This window comes from Metopolophium dirhodum, chromosome 5 (genome assembly GCF_019925205.1).
Source record: "Metopolophium dirhodum isolate CAU chromosome 5, ASM1992520v1, whole genome shotgun sequence".
NCBI classification, from domain to species: Eukaryota; Metazoa; Arthropoda; class Insecta; order Hemiptera; family Aphididae; genus Metopolophium; species Metopolophium dirhodum.
This window is the reverse complement of record NC_083564.1, coordinates 7,786,854-7,806,047: the sequence shown is the minus strand read 5'-3', so window position 1 is coordinate 7,806,047 and position 19,194 is coordinate 7,786,854. Positions and strand designations below refer to the sequence as shown.

Sequence of the window (19,194 nt, the reverse complement as noted above, 5' to 3'; positions counted from 1 at the left end):
CACTGTCGTTGGGGGGAGTGAGGGGGGGGGGCTAAGTGTCGCGTGAAGAGTTGAGACACGCTATTCTTATCTTTTTGTTTCTCATATGAAATTTCCATTCACACGCATATATATATATATAATATATATAGGTATATAATACATAGTGTCCCCTCGCGCGCAGACAATAGTGTATATTATTATATACTAAATAACATTATATTATGTTATGTACTTATGTATCTACTGTACGTATATACTATATAATATATTACATTGAATATATACAAGGTTTACTAGCTATGCATATTCATATATTCAGAAGACGACGAAACCTATACCGTGAAATTGCTGACAGTCGAAAACACCCGACCGTGTTCACTACAAAGGGATGCTGATCATTTGGTATCAGCTACCAGCTATATTATAATATATCATGTGGAAAACGAATTCGCTTTTTGGGTCCAGTACCCCCCCCCCCTCACCTTAATCAGAAGACTGCAGCGGTATTACATATGCCTAGGTATTATTATAGGTGCCTACTGTTTTTCCGTGTCGGACGGACGTTACAAGTCGTTCGGTGGTATAGTTTTTACAACGCACGGACGCGCGGCGAGCCTATGAAATTTGGTTTCCAAAAACGTAAGCGATTTCATGTGCGCGCAATTTTTACGGAACTACTTCGCGTGTCGACCGTGCATAATATAAAAAGCCCAGCGCAACTTTCCCACCACCCCTATTTCGCCTGTGACGGGGTTCACACGTGCAATAATAACGGTAATAACATGACAACAGCGGGGTTTGGTATGTCGGAGGGGGTTGGGGGTCGGAAAAGCCCGCGACTGGTGCCAAAATGGGCAATATAGTTTTCACGGATAGGGGTGCTGCAGCAAAGGAAATCCGGCAATGTGATATCTCGCGATATATTATTAGAAATGCGAAGGCAAACGAAAAAAAATGTCATAGAAATGGGCAAAATAAATGGATTTTTGTGAAATAATAAAAAATAATAATATTACGTGCGCTTGTATTTACGGAAATGTTTTGTGTATACGCGGCTCCAAACCGTAAACCAATGAGGGACGAGTGAATCACCGTCCGAGATTTGAATAGATTTACGTGATTCTTTATTAAAATTCGTTATGTGCGGTTTTATTTTTAATTGTGTTTGCGTTTGAAACGGTTGACATGAATTTATTAGTTGTAATAGCCACTATCATTATATAATATTGTAGGGTTACGTTAGGTATGGTGGCTTGGAATTATTCACCGATAGTCAATTGTAGTTTTCGATGAATAATAAATTAATTAAAACCAGGGAAGAGTAACTACAATGTTATTAAAATTGTTAAAATGTTTGCAAAAAAAAAACGGTAAATGTGATTTTTTTAAAAATGTTTACATTTCAAATACTGAAAAACCAGCTTGATTGTTATTTCATGCCTCGAAATTGTTGTAATTGATAATTGTATTATTTGTATTTAAAAATCAGTAAAATACAGTTTAGACGTAATTAAAATAAAAAACTTAAATTAAAAATATATATAATTTCCATTAAAATATAGTAATAAAATCGTAATTTTAGTGAATAAGCTGGTTTATTTGTATTTTTTCATATTTTAATAATTCTATATGTGGATGATAAAATAAGTGAATTCATATTTTATTCATACACTTATTAACAAACTAAAATAAATAAATAAAAAACTTTGAAATCATAACTTCATAAAATATTTAGTTATACAGTTAGTATTATTAAAGCAACAAATTTTAGAATAGACAATGTAATTAGTGATTTCAATATTTTTACCTAATTCATACTTATAAAGAAAATAATAATTATGTGTAAATTATTAAAAATCTTACTAAGTATTTGTACAATAATTTAATGAATCTACAAAATAAATTCAAAGATGTTAAATTAATTTATTCGTGAATATTAATAAAAAGTATTTTATTATTTTAATTGTAAAAATATTATAAGATATTTTTCTTTGAAAACTCAATTCATCGAATAATGAAATTAAAAAAAATAATTTGTGATTACTTTTTTGTTTTATAAATTGTATACTAAAGAAAATCCTTAGTCGGTGTAAGTAATTATTTTCACAAATAAAAATCCATCGTGAGCTATGAGAACTATTTAAGTAGAGCAACTACACGCATATACTTAACTTCAACTCCAGGGTTTGAAACTAGTAATAGAAGTACTAGAAGTTGTGAAATTTGCATATTTTTTTATTTATTTATCTTAAGAAAATCTAAGTACCATCTTATACAAATTTATTTCATACATATTTATACATTTTCTTTGTGCCTATACTTAGTTTGTTGTTTTTTCCTACATAATATTATGTTATATTTTCTTACTAAGTAAAAAAGAATTCAACATTTAAAAAAAAAAAAAAAATGTTGTTTTAACATATTTCTACGTATAATAAGAAGTTTTACCATTATCAATTATTAATTGCCATGAATAAGAAATATAATGTAATTATAATAATATAGTAATATGTAATATTGCATTGTTAGTATTTTATTTTAACTGCATTGCCATTAAAATATTTTGAGGAGGCACTACCTATATACAATGCAATACTAACTTATTATTTATTTTAAATAAGTATTCAAACAATTATTGTTATACCTACTTTAAAGTATTTAATTGTTTTGTATGATTGTTGTTAAGTGTTACCTAAACTTCAAAAGTGTGGATGTAAATAATAATTAATATTGAAGTGCTATAGTGAATACTGAATTTTTTTTAGTATTTCACATTTTTGAGATTTTGTATAATAATATGTAGGGTTTTATTGACTATAATATTATGTCTATACTTTTGTGATAACACATAATAACACTGTTCTAGTTATAATAGTATGTAATCGAACCTTGCATCGTATTCTTGATGAAACCGCTTTAGTTATTGTTATTTTTATTTTGGGTTTTTTTTTTTTATTACGATGTTTTATTGCAATTATTTAAATATAAAACCATAGTTAACAAACGAATTCTCGTCGGAATCGCATGAAAAGGAAATACACGTCACCTACAAAGGACGTATCCTTTTCGGCACACGAGTTAACCTGCTGATATTATACACATATCCGAGCCACCGTTATTATATTTTATACACACCGCGACGTTCACATCCTTCCTATTCGCCCACTTCCAGTTCCTGTCGTTGTTGTTAATAATAATAATAATAATGGCCGTAATGTTTTCAAAAATTAAATCCTGATAATATTATACTGTACCTACGCCATTGTGTTACGGCCAGCCGCCACAGATGAGGACTGTTTTTTTAAATATTTTATAGTGACGTCATTAAAATCTCCGCCTTTTCGTCGCCGCGACGCCACCCTAGCAGCTGGTGCGCACGCCTCGTCATCATACTCTTCTGTTGTGCATATTATTATTATTATTATTATTGTTACGTATTTATTTGTTGTTATTTTTGATATTATTATTATTATTATTAGTTTACCGTAGAAAAAATGTCCATCATATATCATCGGTTTTATTGCCCCGAACAACTTTTGGCCGAGACATTTCTGGTTGTTTTAAAATATTGTTCACCGCTTCCGGCGGACAAAAAAAAAACACGGCTCGGCGCCACACACACGCGAACGTCCTCACTCGGTTTTTCCTTCTCACCCACTCCATCACTCTCTCGAAAACACGTCGTGACCACATATCACCGCCAAAAATACCACGTTCGACTGTACGATTTGTGTTTAAGTGCATAATATTATCACAGCACAAGCGTTGGAATTTAATGTCATATTATTATAATATAGGCGTGGTATCGAATATGTAGGTACTACGGTAAAAATATAATATACCAGATAACCACTTTATATACCGTGGTACCTACCATAGACATATTATTAATTAGATATCTATTTTAGATATATTTTAGGTAAATATTTTTAGATATCTATTTCAAAATTTGGTAACATTTGTGTGCACTCGATTATTACTATTATTATTATTATTTTAACAATAAAAATGTAATTACATAAATAATTGAGGCAGTTAAGGTTAGGGTTGAATAATAATTCAGCAAATTGTTATTAAAACATTTTTGTCTTCCATGATAATAATATTATATTATAGCAGTTCTATTGGAACAAGTCATTTGTTAATTGTTTCCAATTAACATAATATTAAACATAGGTATATTTTTAGCGTCATTATTAAACTTGAAACTTTGTTAAAAAAATAAATTAATGATTGTACATTTTCATTTTTAATAACGATACTACCAATTTAATCACGATCTACTACCTACCGTAAACAGTAAACTATTAAGTTAAATATAAATGATATAATTGTATTATAAAAGTATACTTGTACATGTTAGACTTTAGAGTCGCCTTCCCGTATGTTGGTACGACTGTTCAATAATAATAATAATAATAATAATAATATTACGATTAAAGTATTTACAATATTAAATTAAATCAAATAATATTTCGTCTGCGTATTAAGTGACATTGGTCCAGTCGACATTCTCAACTGCCCGGCTAGCTCAGTCGGTAGAGCACGAGACTCTTAATCTCGGGGTCGTGGGTTCGAGCCCCACGTTGGGCGAGAATATTTTTTGTCATTTTTTACGAATATTTTTTTCACCTTCGGGTATTAACTCTAAATACGTTCGCTATTCAAACGTTCGTTCATCTACCACGGTCGAGATAGATCGATAAAACGGATTTAAACGGATACGCTTTTATACGAGAAAAAAAACATCTCTTTAGAAAATAATAATTACGTCGTCGTCGTCGTCGTCGCAGTCGGGCGAAATCACATTTACGCTCCGATACTCTATAAGAAAAGGGATCGGTACGCGAGCGTAAGAACACTATACACAATAATATATATACGTATATAGTAGAGGAGGCAATAGCTTTTTATATCACATATATATATATATATTTTTTTTATGTTCAGCTTAATAAAATAATAATAATAATAATAATATAATACCCTTTTTGATCATTCGCGATCGGGTTTTCTGCGAACAGAATTCATCCCGTGTCATGCGTTCTACGATGGTGGGCGGCTTAAAACATAATGCCATATAATATTATATTATGATTATTATTATTATTATTACTGCTGAGAAGGGGTCGCTGTAGTGTAAAATAATAACAGCGTGTGGTGCGACCGGGCGACAAAGACGATTGAAAAAAAAAAAAGAGATCGGTTTCTTCATCGGTTAGCGGCTAACCGTTAGCCTATATAATAGACATAATGATATATATTATTATGTAGTATGTATTTTATACACACGAGCAAAGGAGGAGAGGCATCGGCGCCACGCTGTCTGTACGAGCACAGACCGATGTCATACTCATCCGATACTTATATAATATGTTATATTATATTTCAGAAATACGTTTATTTTTATAATCGGGCGCGACTATAGGATACATTTGGCATTTTTCGGTATTTCGGAGCACCACGAGAGAACAGCCATACACGACATCAATAATATATTATGTTTTGTCTCCAGCGAATAAAAACACACGTCCGTTTATAGGTATTATATCCTTGTGATTCGTATTTCTTTAGTCTAATTTATTTCAAAATTATTTTCTAGTTGGCGATATTATTTGCTAAATATTCATGGCAAAGCATCGACGACGACGTCATGCTGTCTGCGCGTTGCAGCTCCCAAGCACCGCACGCGCCGACGAGTCGTTATTATAGTAAGTTGTTCGTACAGCAAACACGCGAAAGTAATTAGTATAATATTATATCCAGTGGCGAAACTAGGTCTAAACTCTTGAGGGGTGAAGCCGTAGAGGGGTATACCCCTCAATACCTTAAGCTTGGGCTGGGAATCATTGAGAACTGCCCAATATATTATATTTGTATACGCTTGCGGGCTAAGCAAAATATTTGCTTCTCGCTAGTGTATAAGGTCACAACTCACAGTATTCACAAAACTCTATAAACTAATAATCCACACGTCTTGTACACAGGTTTTATATTTATTACAGTGTTGGATATGCTATTTTTGTTTGACGACGACTGCAACCGCGGTCAACGATATTCGCGTATGTTATAATATTATTATTATCTTATTGCGATGTCATAATAATGCCTATAATAGCTGCTGTGGTCCGTGCGCATAAAGTCCAGTGCAGCATGCAAGCGTGTATATTCTATACATAATAATAATAATAATAATAATAATAATAATATATAGACTGCGGTTTCGATTAATGGAGCTGGTTGTATATATAATATATAAATATATGTTATTATAAATGTAGGACTATATTATATGGGTATAGGTACCTGTATATTATTATTGTATACACTATACAGTGCGTATCTGGGGCGTCTCTGATTGATGAATGGATTTCGAACCCGCTATCGGCGGCACCCGCGCGCGTATAATAATAATAATATTACAACATCAATTCGAAATTTATTGGCTTATATATATACATATTATATACCCTGCATCGGGCGTATTGTATCTCGCGTAAAGGATAATAATATAATAACAATATTAAGGTAGGTACATAATATAATGTGTTTATGTGTATATATTATCCATACAAACATATACGTGTATTATATTATTGTACCTACGCCATTTAGAGACGTAGGTATATAGAGTAAAATATAGTACACATATATATATATATATATTATATATATTATATATGGTGTTGGCGCAGAGAGGCAAATGGGAAGATTTGTATATATTTCGGATGAAACGCCGCCGCAGCCGTGTTTCGGCGGAGTGTTAAATTTCGTAACATAAATCACGACATTTATGGCTTCCTCTTCTTTCGATTATCAGTTAAACCATACTAAATTCGCGTAGTACAATATTATTATACGACTGTTACATGCGTAACGCATTTGAGTGTGCGCGTGTGTAAAGGGTGAGTCAAGCGTCTTCTCTACGTATAATAATATAATAAATATATATAGGTATATAGTCCAATATATAATTGTATTTTTAGATGCTGCTGAGCCCCGAGGGCTCCGATGAATGTATTGATTTTACAATGATGTGTTTGTGTGTTTTTTTTGTGTCTGTCATCAGTCATCACCTCTTGGAACAAAAAAAAAAAAAAAAAGCTCAGATTTTCAACTTCAATATTATTTTATTCATTTCTGATAGGAAAGGGAATCTAGGATTGGTTCCTCGAGGGGTCAAAAGTAAAAATTTTCCAGTCACCTATTCGATTGAGAAACGAAAAAATAAAAAAATTAATGGAAAACGGGAATTTTTACGGTAAACCAGTTTTTGACTAAAAAGTGGACTATTCTACTATACTTTTCTCGTAGGAGGAGACTATAAAACGTATTATAAAATATTACCTATGTATATATTATTATTATTATTTTAAGCTCTATAGTATTACACGGCACGATATTTCGCAGTCATAATAATATCAAAAACAACAACCGATTTTATTACGAGCCGTATAACGACGTGTATAATATTATTATGGTATGTACCTGCGCATTTCTTTTTTAATTGCGCGTTTGTTTCGCCGTACATACGACGTGTCCTATACATGCCTATATAATAATATGGTTTAGTGTAGCTGGTACATTATATGGTATTATGTATATGATAATATTGCATTTGATGGACACGGGGTCGTTATATTATATTATTATATAATAGTGTTGTACGTCCAAACGCCATTAGTCGGCGCAAAGTTTGAGCGGTATGCGTGTATATATATATACTTACATACACGCACACATATATATATATATATATACACCCCTGCACACATATATATATATACACCCCTGCACATATAAATATGTACATCGAGCGCATACGCATTATACTCTCATATTATGTACCACGCGTGGTACAGCGTATATTTAACACACAGCCATAATATAATAATTATATATAATATATTACGTATTATATTATACGACGATCGTGTATGTATGCACGGGGCCGCGACGTTAGAGATGGTTGAGTAATTAATTACAGTTTTCACCGAGTATTTCTAAATGCTCCCTCTGCATATATTCACTAATAAGGTTTTAAAAACAAAAGAGGAAAGACATTATACTCGCTGTGGCGGCGTCGGCGGCCAGCCGCTCCTCGTCCGCGGGGCGGCGCGCACACCGTTTTAAACGTTCACGGGTTGTTTACTTTTAGACTTTGAAAACGTGTAAAGTTTTTGAGTATGGGTGAAAAAAATTTCAAGTCATTACCAACTTAACCATCAAGAGCGTATAGTCGACGCACCAAAAATATTATTATATATTATATAATATGATGTACCTACGTTAAACTCCGGAGTCCGGGGCGCTAATGGTTTATTTTTTTAATTCCGATGATGAAAGCAGCTAAAAACAAAAAAGCTTTTATCGTCAATACTGCAGGTTTTATGCTGATATATATATATATATATATATGTATACGCGTAACATGATATAAAGTATATTATTATATATTCTATATGGTTATTTTTTTTATTATTATATCGCGCGTATAATAAATGACGTTTATGTGGCTATTTGTATCGGATTTACCGACCTCGCAATGTGGATAGTGGCCTCCGCCGTTCCTCCAATAAAAACCGTAAAATTTATCGTCATCGCGCTACGACTTTTCGAAATAAAATTTCACCTAAATCGGATCAAAGGTTCAACTACGGCGCCCGCGTATAGCGTATAGTGCAATGATATCAACGTAGAGGAATACGGTCGCCTCCTAAGTACACTGCGCGTCCGAGGTAAATGATAATTTACGGGGTAACTTATCACCGGCAAATCTCCGGTTTTCGTCGACTACTTTGCGTTTTAATACCCAACGACGGCGGCGGCGGCGACGACGACGACGACGACTATGCGATGTGCAAAAGGATCCTGCGAAATCCTGGACATCAACACGAGACCACCCCTACCCCTATACCCATCCCTGATAGCGACTTTATATATACGCGCCCGGGCCATTTATATATACATTTATTATATACCTATGTATAGTGAAATAATCTCGGCAAATCCCTGTTTTGTAAAATCCTCAGATTTATTCTGTTTTAAAGTAACGAAAAAAAAAAATCCCCCGCAAACACACCCGAGGGGTTTACCTGCAGCAGCGTTTTCTTATTCCGCCTCCTGCGCGCTATTCCACAGATTCGTTCGGAAAAAAAAATAACTCGGTAAATGTCTTGTTATTTACCCTTGTTATTATTATAGTTATGATTATTATTATTATTTTCGGTCGCGTGCTCCGAAATAGAGAGACCGCAGCGGCATATAGCATCGACATAGTAGTACCACTATAGTACAGTTAACGCAACGCAAATACGCCTCTGGAGAACGCCGCGCGCATTTATCAATAAAACATGACGTCGCAGTCGTCGTCGTCTTGCCAAGTTAAATAATAACTTTCTTGCCACAAAAATAATAATTTATTATGCTTGTCATTGTTTATTATTATTATAATTATTATTGCACGGGACGCACGTGAGGCGGCGGCGGCGGCGGCGGAGAATTCGGGGTTCCGCTGAAATTCGCTAGCGCGTGATTTTGTCGTGTATACCAGCTAGAGCTGCAGTGAGTTCAAAAATAAATAATAACTCGACGATAAATAACGGCCCTGCAGTATTATACATATACGTCGCGTACAATGCGGACGGTGGAGACGACGACAGAGTATAGACGAGGCGAGAAACTCTGCAGAGCGTTCGTCAAAGTTTATTCGACCGATTTGAAAACTCAAACATTCGTTCGGGAGGAGCAGCAGGATACACTATTATATGTCCCCGAGATTCCGCAGTCCAACTTTTTCTTTTTCTTCTCTTTGTATATATACTTTCCTCGTCGCCGGGTTGTTGTTTGGAGAGAAGGAGATACGTGTGCCGCACACAAACACACACACACACACACACACACACACACACACACACACACATTATATATATATAAGCGACGTGCACATCGAGCAAGCTAAACCCGTTTAAAGTCATCCCGCGCAGTGCACGTGTGTATTATATATATATATGTCTGCAGTGTGCGTATGATGTGCGTTATTCTTGTTTTCGACACGTGCGACGACCCACGAGGGATTTACAGGGTTTTACGTGAAAAACGAGTCTATATAATAATAACAATAATATCACATTATTATATATACAAGTATATTATATTATTATACCTATGTTGCGTGCGTATCATCCCGTGTGACCAGACGACGCGTCGACGGGAATAATTATTAATAATTATTATTTTTACGTTACACGCGTTGCGGTGCAGTCCCGCCCGAAACTCAACCCCCCGCGCCTATATTAAATAGATGTGTGATGATATTAAGTTTGAAAAGTAAATCTTAATGTCTATACATGATGTACATATACAGAAACCGTTTGCTTTTGTTTTGTCGGCTAACCATTAGAAATAATTGATACGGATACGTGCGGATTTGTCTCGGCGTGCCTTGTGAGACTCTCGTGGTCCCTCCCTCCACCCTCCCACCCGCACGGACAACTTCACATTTTACCCGACGTCACGGGAATTAAAAGTTTGTTGTATAAAAATGTATTATAGGCTACCGAGTAGTGTGTACGGTACGCATAATCTAACGTCTAGCTGCAGGCCCACGACGTGTGAGTACATAATGAAATATGTAAATGTGTATGAAAAAAATCTTAAACATTTACATTAACAATATACGGACGGTAATTCACCATGCACAATTACCTCTATTTTTATTTTAATAATGAAGTTATTTAAATTCTTATATTAGAATTTTCAAAGCATACTTAAAAACCATATTTTTAAATACCTTCTTACATTTGTGATGCCATTTAAGGAGTGACCTAAAAACATCTGCAGCTTTCCGAGTGAAGACGCTCTTTGTTTACTGTAAAATATTAAGCTGCCTTTTTATTTTACGTCGATGAAAATAAATCGAAATTTGAACGAGTAGTATTTGAATTATTAAAGTTAAGGATAACAGTCCGTGATAATATTTTTAAAGAAATGGAGACTATGATGATTTGAAAATAACAGTAATTAATATTTTATAATTTGTAAAAACTCTACGAGCATAATAAGTACCATACAAAAATTACATCTATTTTATATTTTATAAAGCTCAGAAAAACTCGTTTGAATTTAAATTTAGATTCATGAACATTAAAAAATTCGTCTTTTTCACAATTTACAGGAAAATAGGTTGGTGTTATCATTTGGAAGAAAAATAAGTTTATACTGTCACAAGACTGTCCATAAATGTGTTGTATTTTAAGAAATTTCAAATATCAGAATTTGAATACATACATTTTTAAAGATTAAAACGGTGAGCATGCTCGGTAATCACCCTTTATAAGGATACAACAATTTTTTTTTTAAATATTGTGTGGCACTTTAGTGTGGTAATTTGTATAACTAATTTTAGTATTTATATAATATAACTATAGGTACTTCTCTGCTCAACCTAACCTAAAGAAACTAAAAATAATATATTAAATTAGTTATTACTTAATAATATTTATTACATTTATTTTTAAAAATATCAGGCAACGAAAATTACTGCAGATATCCAAATCAACTAAAAATCACTACTTATATATCTGCATAACTATTTAAATAATAATCAAACAATATTGGTAATTTAAATAATTTTGGCACACCGACGGCATAACATACTACCTACTGGTACAACTAGGTACTACCACTAATAATAATCATAATAAAAAACCTCGCGACGAGGCTCAAACGCCCGCGGACGTCTAATTTTCATATCATATTATATTCATCGACAGTAATAATTATAATAATAGTAATATTAATATAAAAGTGGCAAAGTAGGTAATATATCATTGGGGACCTAATAATGGTCACCGGCCAGACGCGCAGAACACAACACACATTGCCTCATGTCCATATATGTTTAAAAAAAAAATGAACGTTTGAAACAGTCCAAACAGTTCAAACGCATGAAATCGTCAAAACTCACCGGCCCCATATATTGAACGACACCTAACGGGGTTGCGAGGGGGCACGGTAGTGCACAACTTTCGGTCGACTGTGGAAGATTCGTCCAAAATGATCACCAAAAATGCCACCATGTAAACGTGGTTTATCCTGTGGCGAATGTGATGGTGGCAACATGGACGATAGTCACACAACAGTCGATAATCGGATAATTATTGTTATAACGATAAAGAAAATTTATATATTATGAAATAAAATAACGCGAATCCGCACAGATACGAATGTTACATTGCTCTATAGATAGAAAACAAAACTATGTATTTGAATATGGTTATTCATTTTTTTTTCTACATACTTAACTTGCCAACATTTTAAAGCTGTTAGAGTTCAAAACTATTGTAATCAAAATGGTGTATTCTTATAGATAATAGTGTGTTGAACATGTGCCAAACATATACTGCGCTTGTAAGTTTTTCAATTATAGTTTTTTATAAGTCGTTTAGTAAAACTGAGTTTCGTTACACGGCTAAAGAGACACGTCATACAGATAAAGACGTCGGTATTCTTAGGAAATTATAATTAAAATTCAATTGTTGTCTCGTACTCTCGTTGTAATAATATTATTTTTATATCATAATATACATCTAGTAAGTAATACCAAAAATAAAAATGATATAAATAAAAAAAAAATGTTTCATTTAAGATTTTATTTGATTTGCTCAAAATTAAAGAGATTTTTTTGTTGAAATACGATCACGATGAATCTATCATATATATTATTATATATTATATAATATTATGTTATATGAGTTATAACTTGATTGTTGATTTTCGAAATATTTATTGCTGGTTACAATATACGGATAATAGTCCCCTTCGTTTCCTGTTATTATATGGATGGTCTTTATTGTGTTTCTAGACATTTCTCCTCGTAAATTCAGTTGTAATAGTATACATATAATACCCATACTAAATCACTGATATTAATAATATTTGTGGATAAATAATACATTTATCAACTACTCTTCTGTTACCTTACTATTATATAGAAGTCTTAAGTATAGGTGTATGAAAAGATACAATATGATTTTAAAAAGAGAGAAAACTATTTTCTTCCATATAAATTGTTTTAATTAAATTAAAGTATTTTATTTTAATACAATATATTTTTTGGAAATATAAGTCACAGAACATAAAAAAGACTGTGTATTAAGTGTTTCAATCATGTAATAAAAAAGTTAATTGTTTTCCAAGCGTGGTCCACTATGGTATTATGTATTGACGATTGATCAATAAATATAATTTTAATTTATAATTGAAAAATGTATAAGTTAAAACTATAAATTTTGAATATAAATACAAATGTAACATGGTTATTAAGTGCTACACATTACATTTTACTTTAAGGTCGGGGTCACAAAATTACTTTACAAATATATACCACAAGTCGATTTTGTCCATACCACATTGAAATGGTATTTAATGGCATACTTAATTATTGAATACGTTTCCTGAATATGTTTAAGTAAAGTTGGTGCGAGTCAAAACAACCGCCAATTATACTTGAATAATAATATTTTATTAATATGCATAATATTTTAATTCAGCTTGACCAAACTTTCACACCAAAATTTGAATGAATATATGTCACATTATGATCACAATAATTTACATAATATTTTTGAATACGATAAATATTTTACCTATCATACCCGAAGTAGTCTTAATACAAGCTTAAAAATAAAATTATGGTTAAACGGCGTTTTGGATAGGCAATTTAGCTACACGTTTCTTTTGCGTTACATTTATTAAGATAAATATCATGATAAATTGATCTTAATAAATTGCAATATGATCATAAAGCGAATTGAATTGGGTACTTGGATGGGTACACATGTACTTATGTACTTGTTAAATATACCAGTCAAGGGAACAATTCTTCTTAACGGTATGATTATAATAATCTGTAACTATTGTTTAAATAATTATGTAATAAATAAAATATTTAAATTTTGACAAATGCTGACAAATGCAAACCAATGAACGTTTTAAACATTTAAACATAAAACGGTACAAGATAGAAATCTGTGCCTACTGTTAGATAATAATTTAACAATGGGAAATTTGATGAATATGTTTTTTGATTATTTAACCTGGGATAACTTATAGACAAAATGGCTAATATAAAAGGCTGTATAATAACTACTGAATTGAATATACATGTATTTAAAATGTGACAACGATTTAAATTAGAATACATTTCTTTTGAAAAAAAACTCGTTTTAATTGAACAGTATAATATGGAAGTAAAGAGAATTTCTGTAAAATAGCGTTTATTTATATTAATATTATAGGTATATACATATTTTATATTTTTTTATTTTATCTGTAAACTAAATTTTATTATACTATTTAATAGTTTAAACCTAAGTATTTTTGTATGCGTTTAAAACTCTCGAGGGTCTTTTGATCACTGTGTATACTAATATACTATATATTATCATGCTTGAAATACCATCAAGGTTGATTTCAACAAATGAACTTTAATGCAACGACCTTATAGTTTTAAAGTAGGTGATGATTGGAGTTGAATTTTTGAATAATTTATTTTATAATGATTTAAATAAATATGACTTGAAATAAAAACAGTTCTCTCTGAATAAATTGGTCAACATTTTAACAAAAAGTAAACGTTTTTAATAAAATATTAACAATACAATTCACTAGGGTCTCTCCTGAAAAATGTGATAGGGATTATTTCAGGTGTACTTATAATATTACATAATATTATATAGTTTATATTTACATATTCATATATTCTCATTTTAATATTTTAGTGGAGAGAGTGCACCAAAATATTGTTCTAAACATTTAATTTATTAGAAAATAATGTCATTGTTGTCAAACATTTTGTCGTTTTTTTTTTAAATTTATATTTATTTTACTATTCAATTTTAATTTACTATTCAAATTTAGAATTCTATGCGATAGTAATATTATTACAATAATAACGACCAATAGTTTACAAGTCAAAAGATAATTTGGTTCAATTTTAAAATAATATGTACACCGATGTCTATATACTATGATAGGCGGTCAGCGTAGACATATTGCCGATATTGTGATTTATTGAATGTTTGAGAGTTTTCTGGTGGAAATTATTATTGAATGGGTATCTATCCACTATTTTTACGTAACATAATCAACTCATAGGAAATGTATAATATTCTAGGAAAGCGTAAAATTCAGTTATCGGAAAACGACAAAACAAATTATGACCTAATACAATATTCTGCTCAACAGTGTTATTGTACATGCCCGTACTTATTTCCGGTACAAGTATAAAATAATATAATGCTTGAACCTATTCCTCGTACAAAGGTCGCACAGAAAAAAATAAATACAACACAAAACAATATCAACTTCAATACATTCGAGTTTATTGTATTATATGAACCCGCGGTGTGTTGTTCGTTTGTGTTTTTTTTCATCGACATCGTTGTCGTCGTCATCATCATTATTGCCATTATTTTTTTTATTATTATTATTATTATTATACAAGTATTATTATTTTTAGCTAGAGCAGCGTAATTTCGGGATCCGCATCGGTATATAGTATAGCGTATATGTATTCGGGTCCGAACAAACACCATAGCGCCCCCGGGGTTGCGCGCACCATTTCCGCCGGTCACGTCATGTCAGTATATAACATGGACGATGTAAAACATTCTGTTGCTATATATATAAGTATATTAATAATAATAATATATTATATACCTCTGAAAAGGCTGTACAAATATCGTAATGGCCTTCATTCTGTCAGCAAGCCACGACCCATTCTTCGCCGGCGCGTATATACTATATGTGTATAGGTAACTGTATAATCTCCGCCGCCGCCGGTACCGTATTGCAATTCTCGATGTTCGGTTTAATATTATACACATAAATATATACACTACATATATTATATATATATTATCATAATACGTATATATTTTATCGTACGTCGTCGTATATATTTATACAAACAACCGGAGGAATAAAACGCAAACAAACAACGGCGCACGAGATTTTATATTTTTCCTTCCGGACGCAGCAAAAACAAGCGTTCTCCTCTCATACCGCACCCATCCACCCACCCGCCGATGGTGTATATAATATAAGCTATATACATGTATAACGTGTACACGATGTTTTAGGGCACATTATATTATTAGAAAAATATTGCACCGGGGCGTAGTACAGCGGCGGGCCGCGCTTTACCCGGAGTCAGTGCGTGGGGCGGTGTGTAAGAGGACGTTTAAGTTCGGCGGCGGCGGAACACGAGTAGGTGGTGGGTTCATATTGAAAGAAAACATCCCTTGTTGACCCTTTCGACTAACGAGATCCTCGCCCGGGGGCTGCTTTATATCCACCCGCACACCCAGTCCCACTGCTCCGCGCTTGCCCCTCAGTTATTTTTGTCTCTCACTCCCCGCGCCGTAGCGTTCGCCACTCTCCGTTCGCGGTAGTCGGCCGAGGCCAGTTTGTTGGTTATTTTTATTATTTATTTTATTGAAACGTAAGCTGTGCGCCAATGCACACACAGACGCACTACATTTGATTTAATTTCGGAGTAGAGGGTTTGATCGTATTTATTTTGCTATCGGCCGTCCGGTGGGGCAGTGGTAAGAGATAAATTATAGAGAGAGAGAGAGAGAAGCTAACACAGAAATTCCAACGACGAGTGGTGAATATACGCTTACCCAAACCCTTGCATTCGTATACCAGGGTTTCTCCATTTTTATTTCTGATTATAGTTTATTTTTTTCCGGTCAAACTTGTAAAGCTTGTTTGAAAAGTTATAAATTAAAGAAGCGTATTATGCGTTCAATCAATATCACCAATTCACTAGCCAGAAAATAAAGCACGTCCTGTGTAGTTTACATTTTATTATAAAAAAATTACTTTATTAAAATTCGCTATATTGGATCTAAATACTACGTGTTGAGCGTTACTTTATAGTTTATGCACATAATGCAACTAATAATAATAAAAAAGAAAAAACAAATTCGGTTGCGAAACAAAGTACATTACAGTATAATATTATAGCGTATGTAACTCGATTGAAAATTTCATTTCTGGTATTTTGGTATTGTGGAATTAAATAAATCCCGTGCGGTAACTAGAAGTCTCCATTTTACATAACTTTTCTGAAGCTAAAACTGAATTATTTAATTCCTGATGAGGGTATAGGTATTTGTTTTAAACATATATTCTGGTTCCTTTATATTATCATCCTGTATTACGTCCTTAATTTTGATAATTTGAAAAGTAAGATTCAACCATGGAGTTATCTAGCATATATTTGACCCACAACAGTATTTTCATTTGACCCAAGAATTTATTAATTATAAGACAACGTAAATTAAGATTTTTATAACCTCTAAAACAAAGAACCAAGTATAATAATTGTATATCACAGGTGTTCTTCGAAACTGAATTAAACAAAAATGCACTATTCAATTTTAATGAATAATATTAAAGCAAGTATAGTACACGTAATATATTGTATAAACTTGGCTATTTCTTTAATATATAATTTAATCTAAATATTAAATTTAAATAAAAATTCGTTATCTATCATTGTATTATTATGACACTATAGACAGTGCTTCACTTAATTTTTCGTGCGCCTTCCACAAATCCACGGTTCTTGCTCCGAATATTTTAAATTAGACGCATCTTTATAATATTTGAATATCATGTGTTATTAGTTATTACTAATTAGTGCTATTAAGTGAAAGGAATCGTTTCGTTATTGCACATAAACTTATAAACATATTTTTGCTTCATTGGATATTGTGAACTCGTGATGATATTTGCGAAAAAGCGGAGTTTTCTGGTCATTGCACAGGACCTTTGATTATTAAAATATTCGTCATTCAGACTCGCGCACAGCCCATATTATTATATTTCATCGTTTGACCAAAACTAAATACATTACTCAGCTACGTGTAGTAATAATATTATGTATTTCTCTCAACAACTATACAGGTGATAACAATGGCAAGAGTTTTGAATTTATATTCTTCACAAAGCTTTTTAAAACATCTCAATTGTTGAATCTTCGCGGATATATCACCGCCAAAAATAAAATGTATATAATATATATACATTTTTTTTTATACAAATGTGCATAATATAATGTATACAACAGTGGTTTCGTACTGTAAATAAAAATGTTATGTCGTAGACTGATTTTGAATCTGAAGAATGATTTTACGAGTCGTACGAAAAATATTCATGGGAATAAGTTCCAGATGTTAATCAAAATATACATTTTTTCAGGAATCTCTGCGGGGTTGTTAGAATGTGTAAAAGGGTAGAGTAATATTATTTTTTATCTCGCATGTGTATTTTAGTTACTTTGGAATGCGCGACGCATGTGGAAAGTGGATACACATTATGATGGCAAATGCGTTTCCAAAACTAAAAACACTCAAAAACTATAATATTACACATGGGAAGTTTACATGTCCATAATCCTTATATGGATGCACCATACACGACGATCCCGAAACATAAAATATGATGGCGAGCAAAAAAACGTATGAGTTCCATTACATTTTTGAACTTCCGTTGCGATCCAAAATAGTTAAATTTAGTTTTAAAATCCTTGTACTCTACTACACACTTTTAAACCAGTGAAATATGTCAGACGCGGAATAATCACTAATTTACATCGCACGAATAGTTCGAGCTCATTGCTATTGGACCTTGGATATTCGTACCGAGCAAAATATCGTCGTGAGCGTGCTGCCTGATAAACTTCAAGGGAGTAAAATGCACGAGATTATAAATGGGTACACCTGTTGACTGGATCGCGAATATCGTAAAAATAAAAATAAATACTGGTTTACAACAAAAACATATTATTATTATTATTTAATACTTTCTTGTTAGCCGCAGTCACCCCGGGCTCGTAAATCGCAGATTAATCTTACAGTACGGTATACGGTATTATGACCGAGAGGGTTTAACAAAGAAAAATTCAACTTTAAATTTCAAACATTGTCAATAACAGTAATGTAACCTACAGGAAATAGAGACTTTTTTTAAAGACTTTGTGGTAATACATTTTTGAATTATATAAGCGATGAAACGGCGGTGGGGCGGAAGAAAAAAAAATATTTCTCCAAACGTTTCTTACGCTTTGCAGATTACTGTCGGAAAAAAAAACACTTTAAAAATACATTATGTACAATATATATATATGAAAAAACA

The 19,194-nt window shown here is 32.4% G+C and overlaps 1 protein-coding gene and 1 non-coding gene across 4 annotated transcripts in view; one reads left to right on the top strand and one right to left on the bottom strand.

Annotated features, from left to right (window-relative positions):
* LOC132945448 (serine-rich adhesin for platelets-like) overlaps positions 1–19,194 on the bottom strand; it is a 265,662-nt gene that overhangs the window by 121,655 nt on the left and 124,813 nt on the right. The gene's annotated exons all lie outside the window — the stretch shown is intronic.
* Trnak-cuu (transfer RNA lysine (anticodon CUU)) lies at positions 4,503–4,575 on the top strand. The gene has a single exon. It is a non-coding gene; the product is annotated as a tRNA-Lys (tRNA).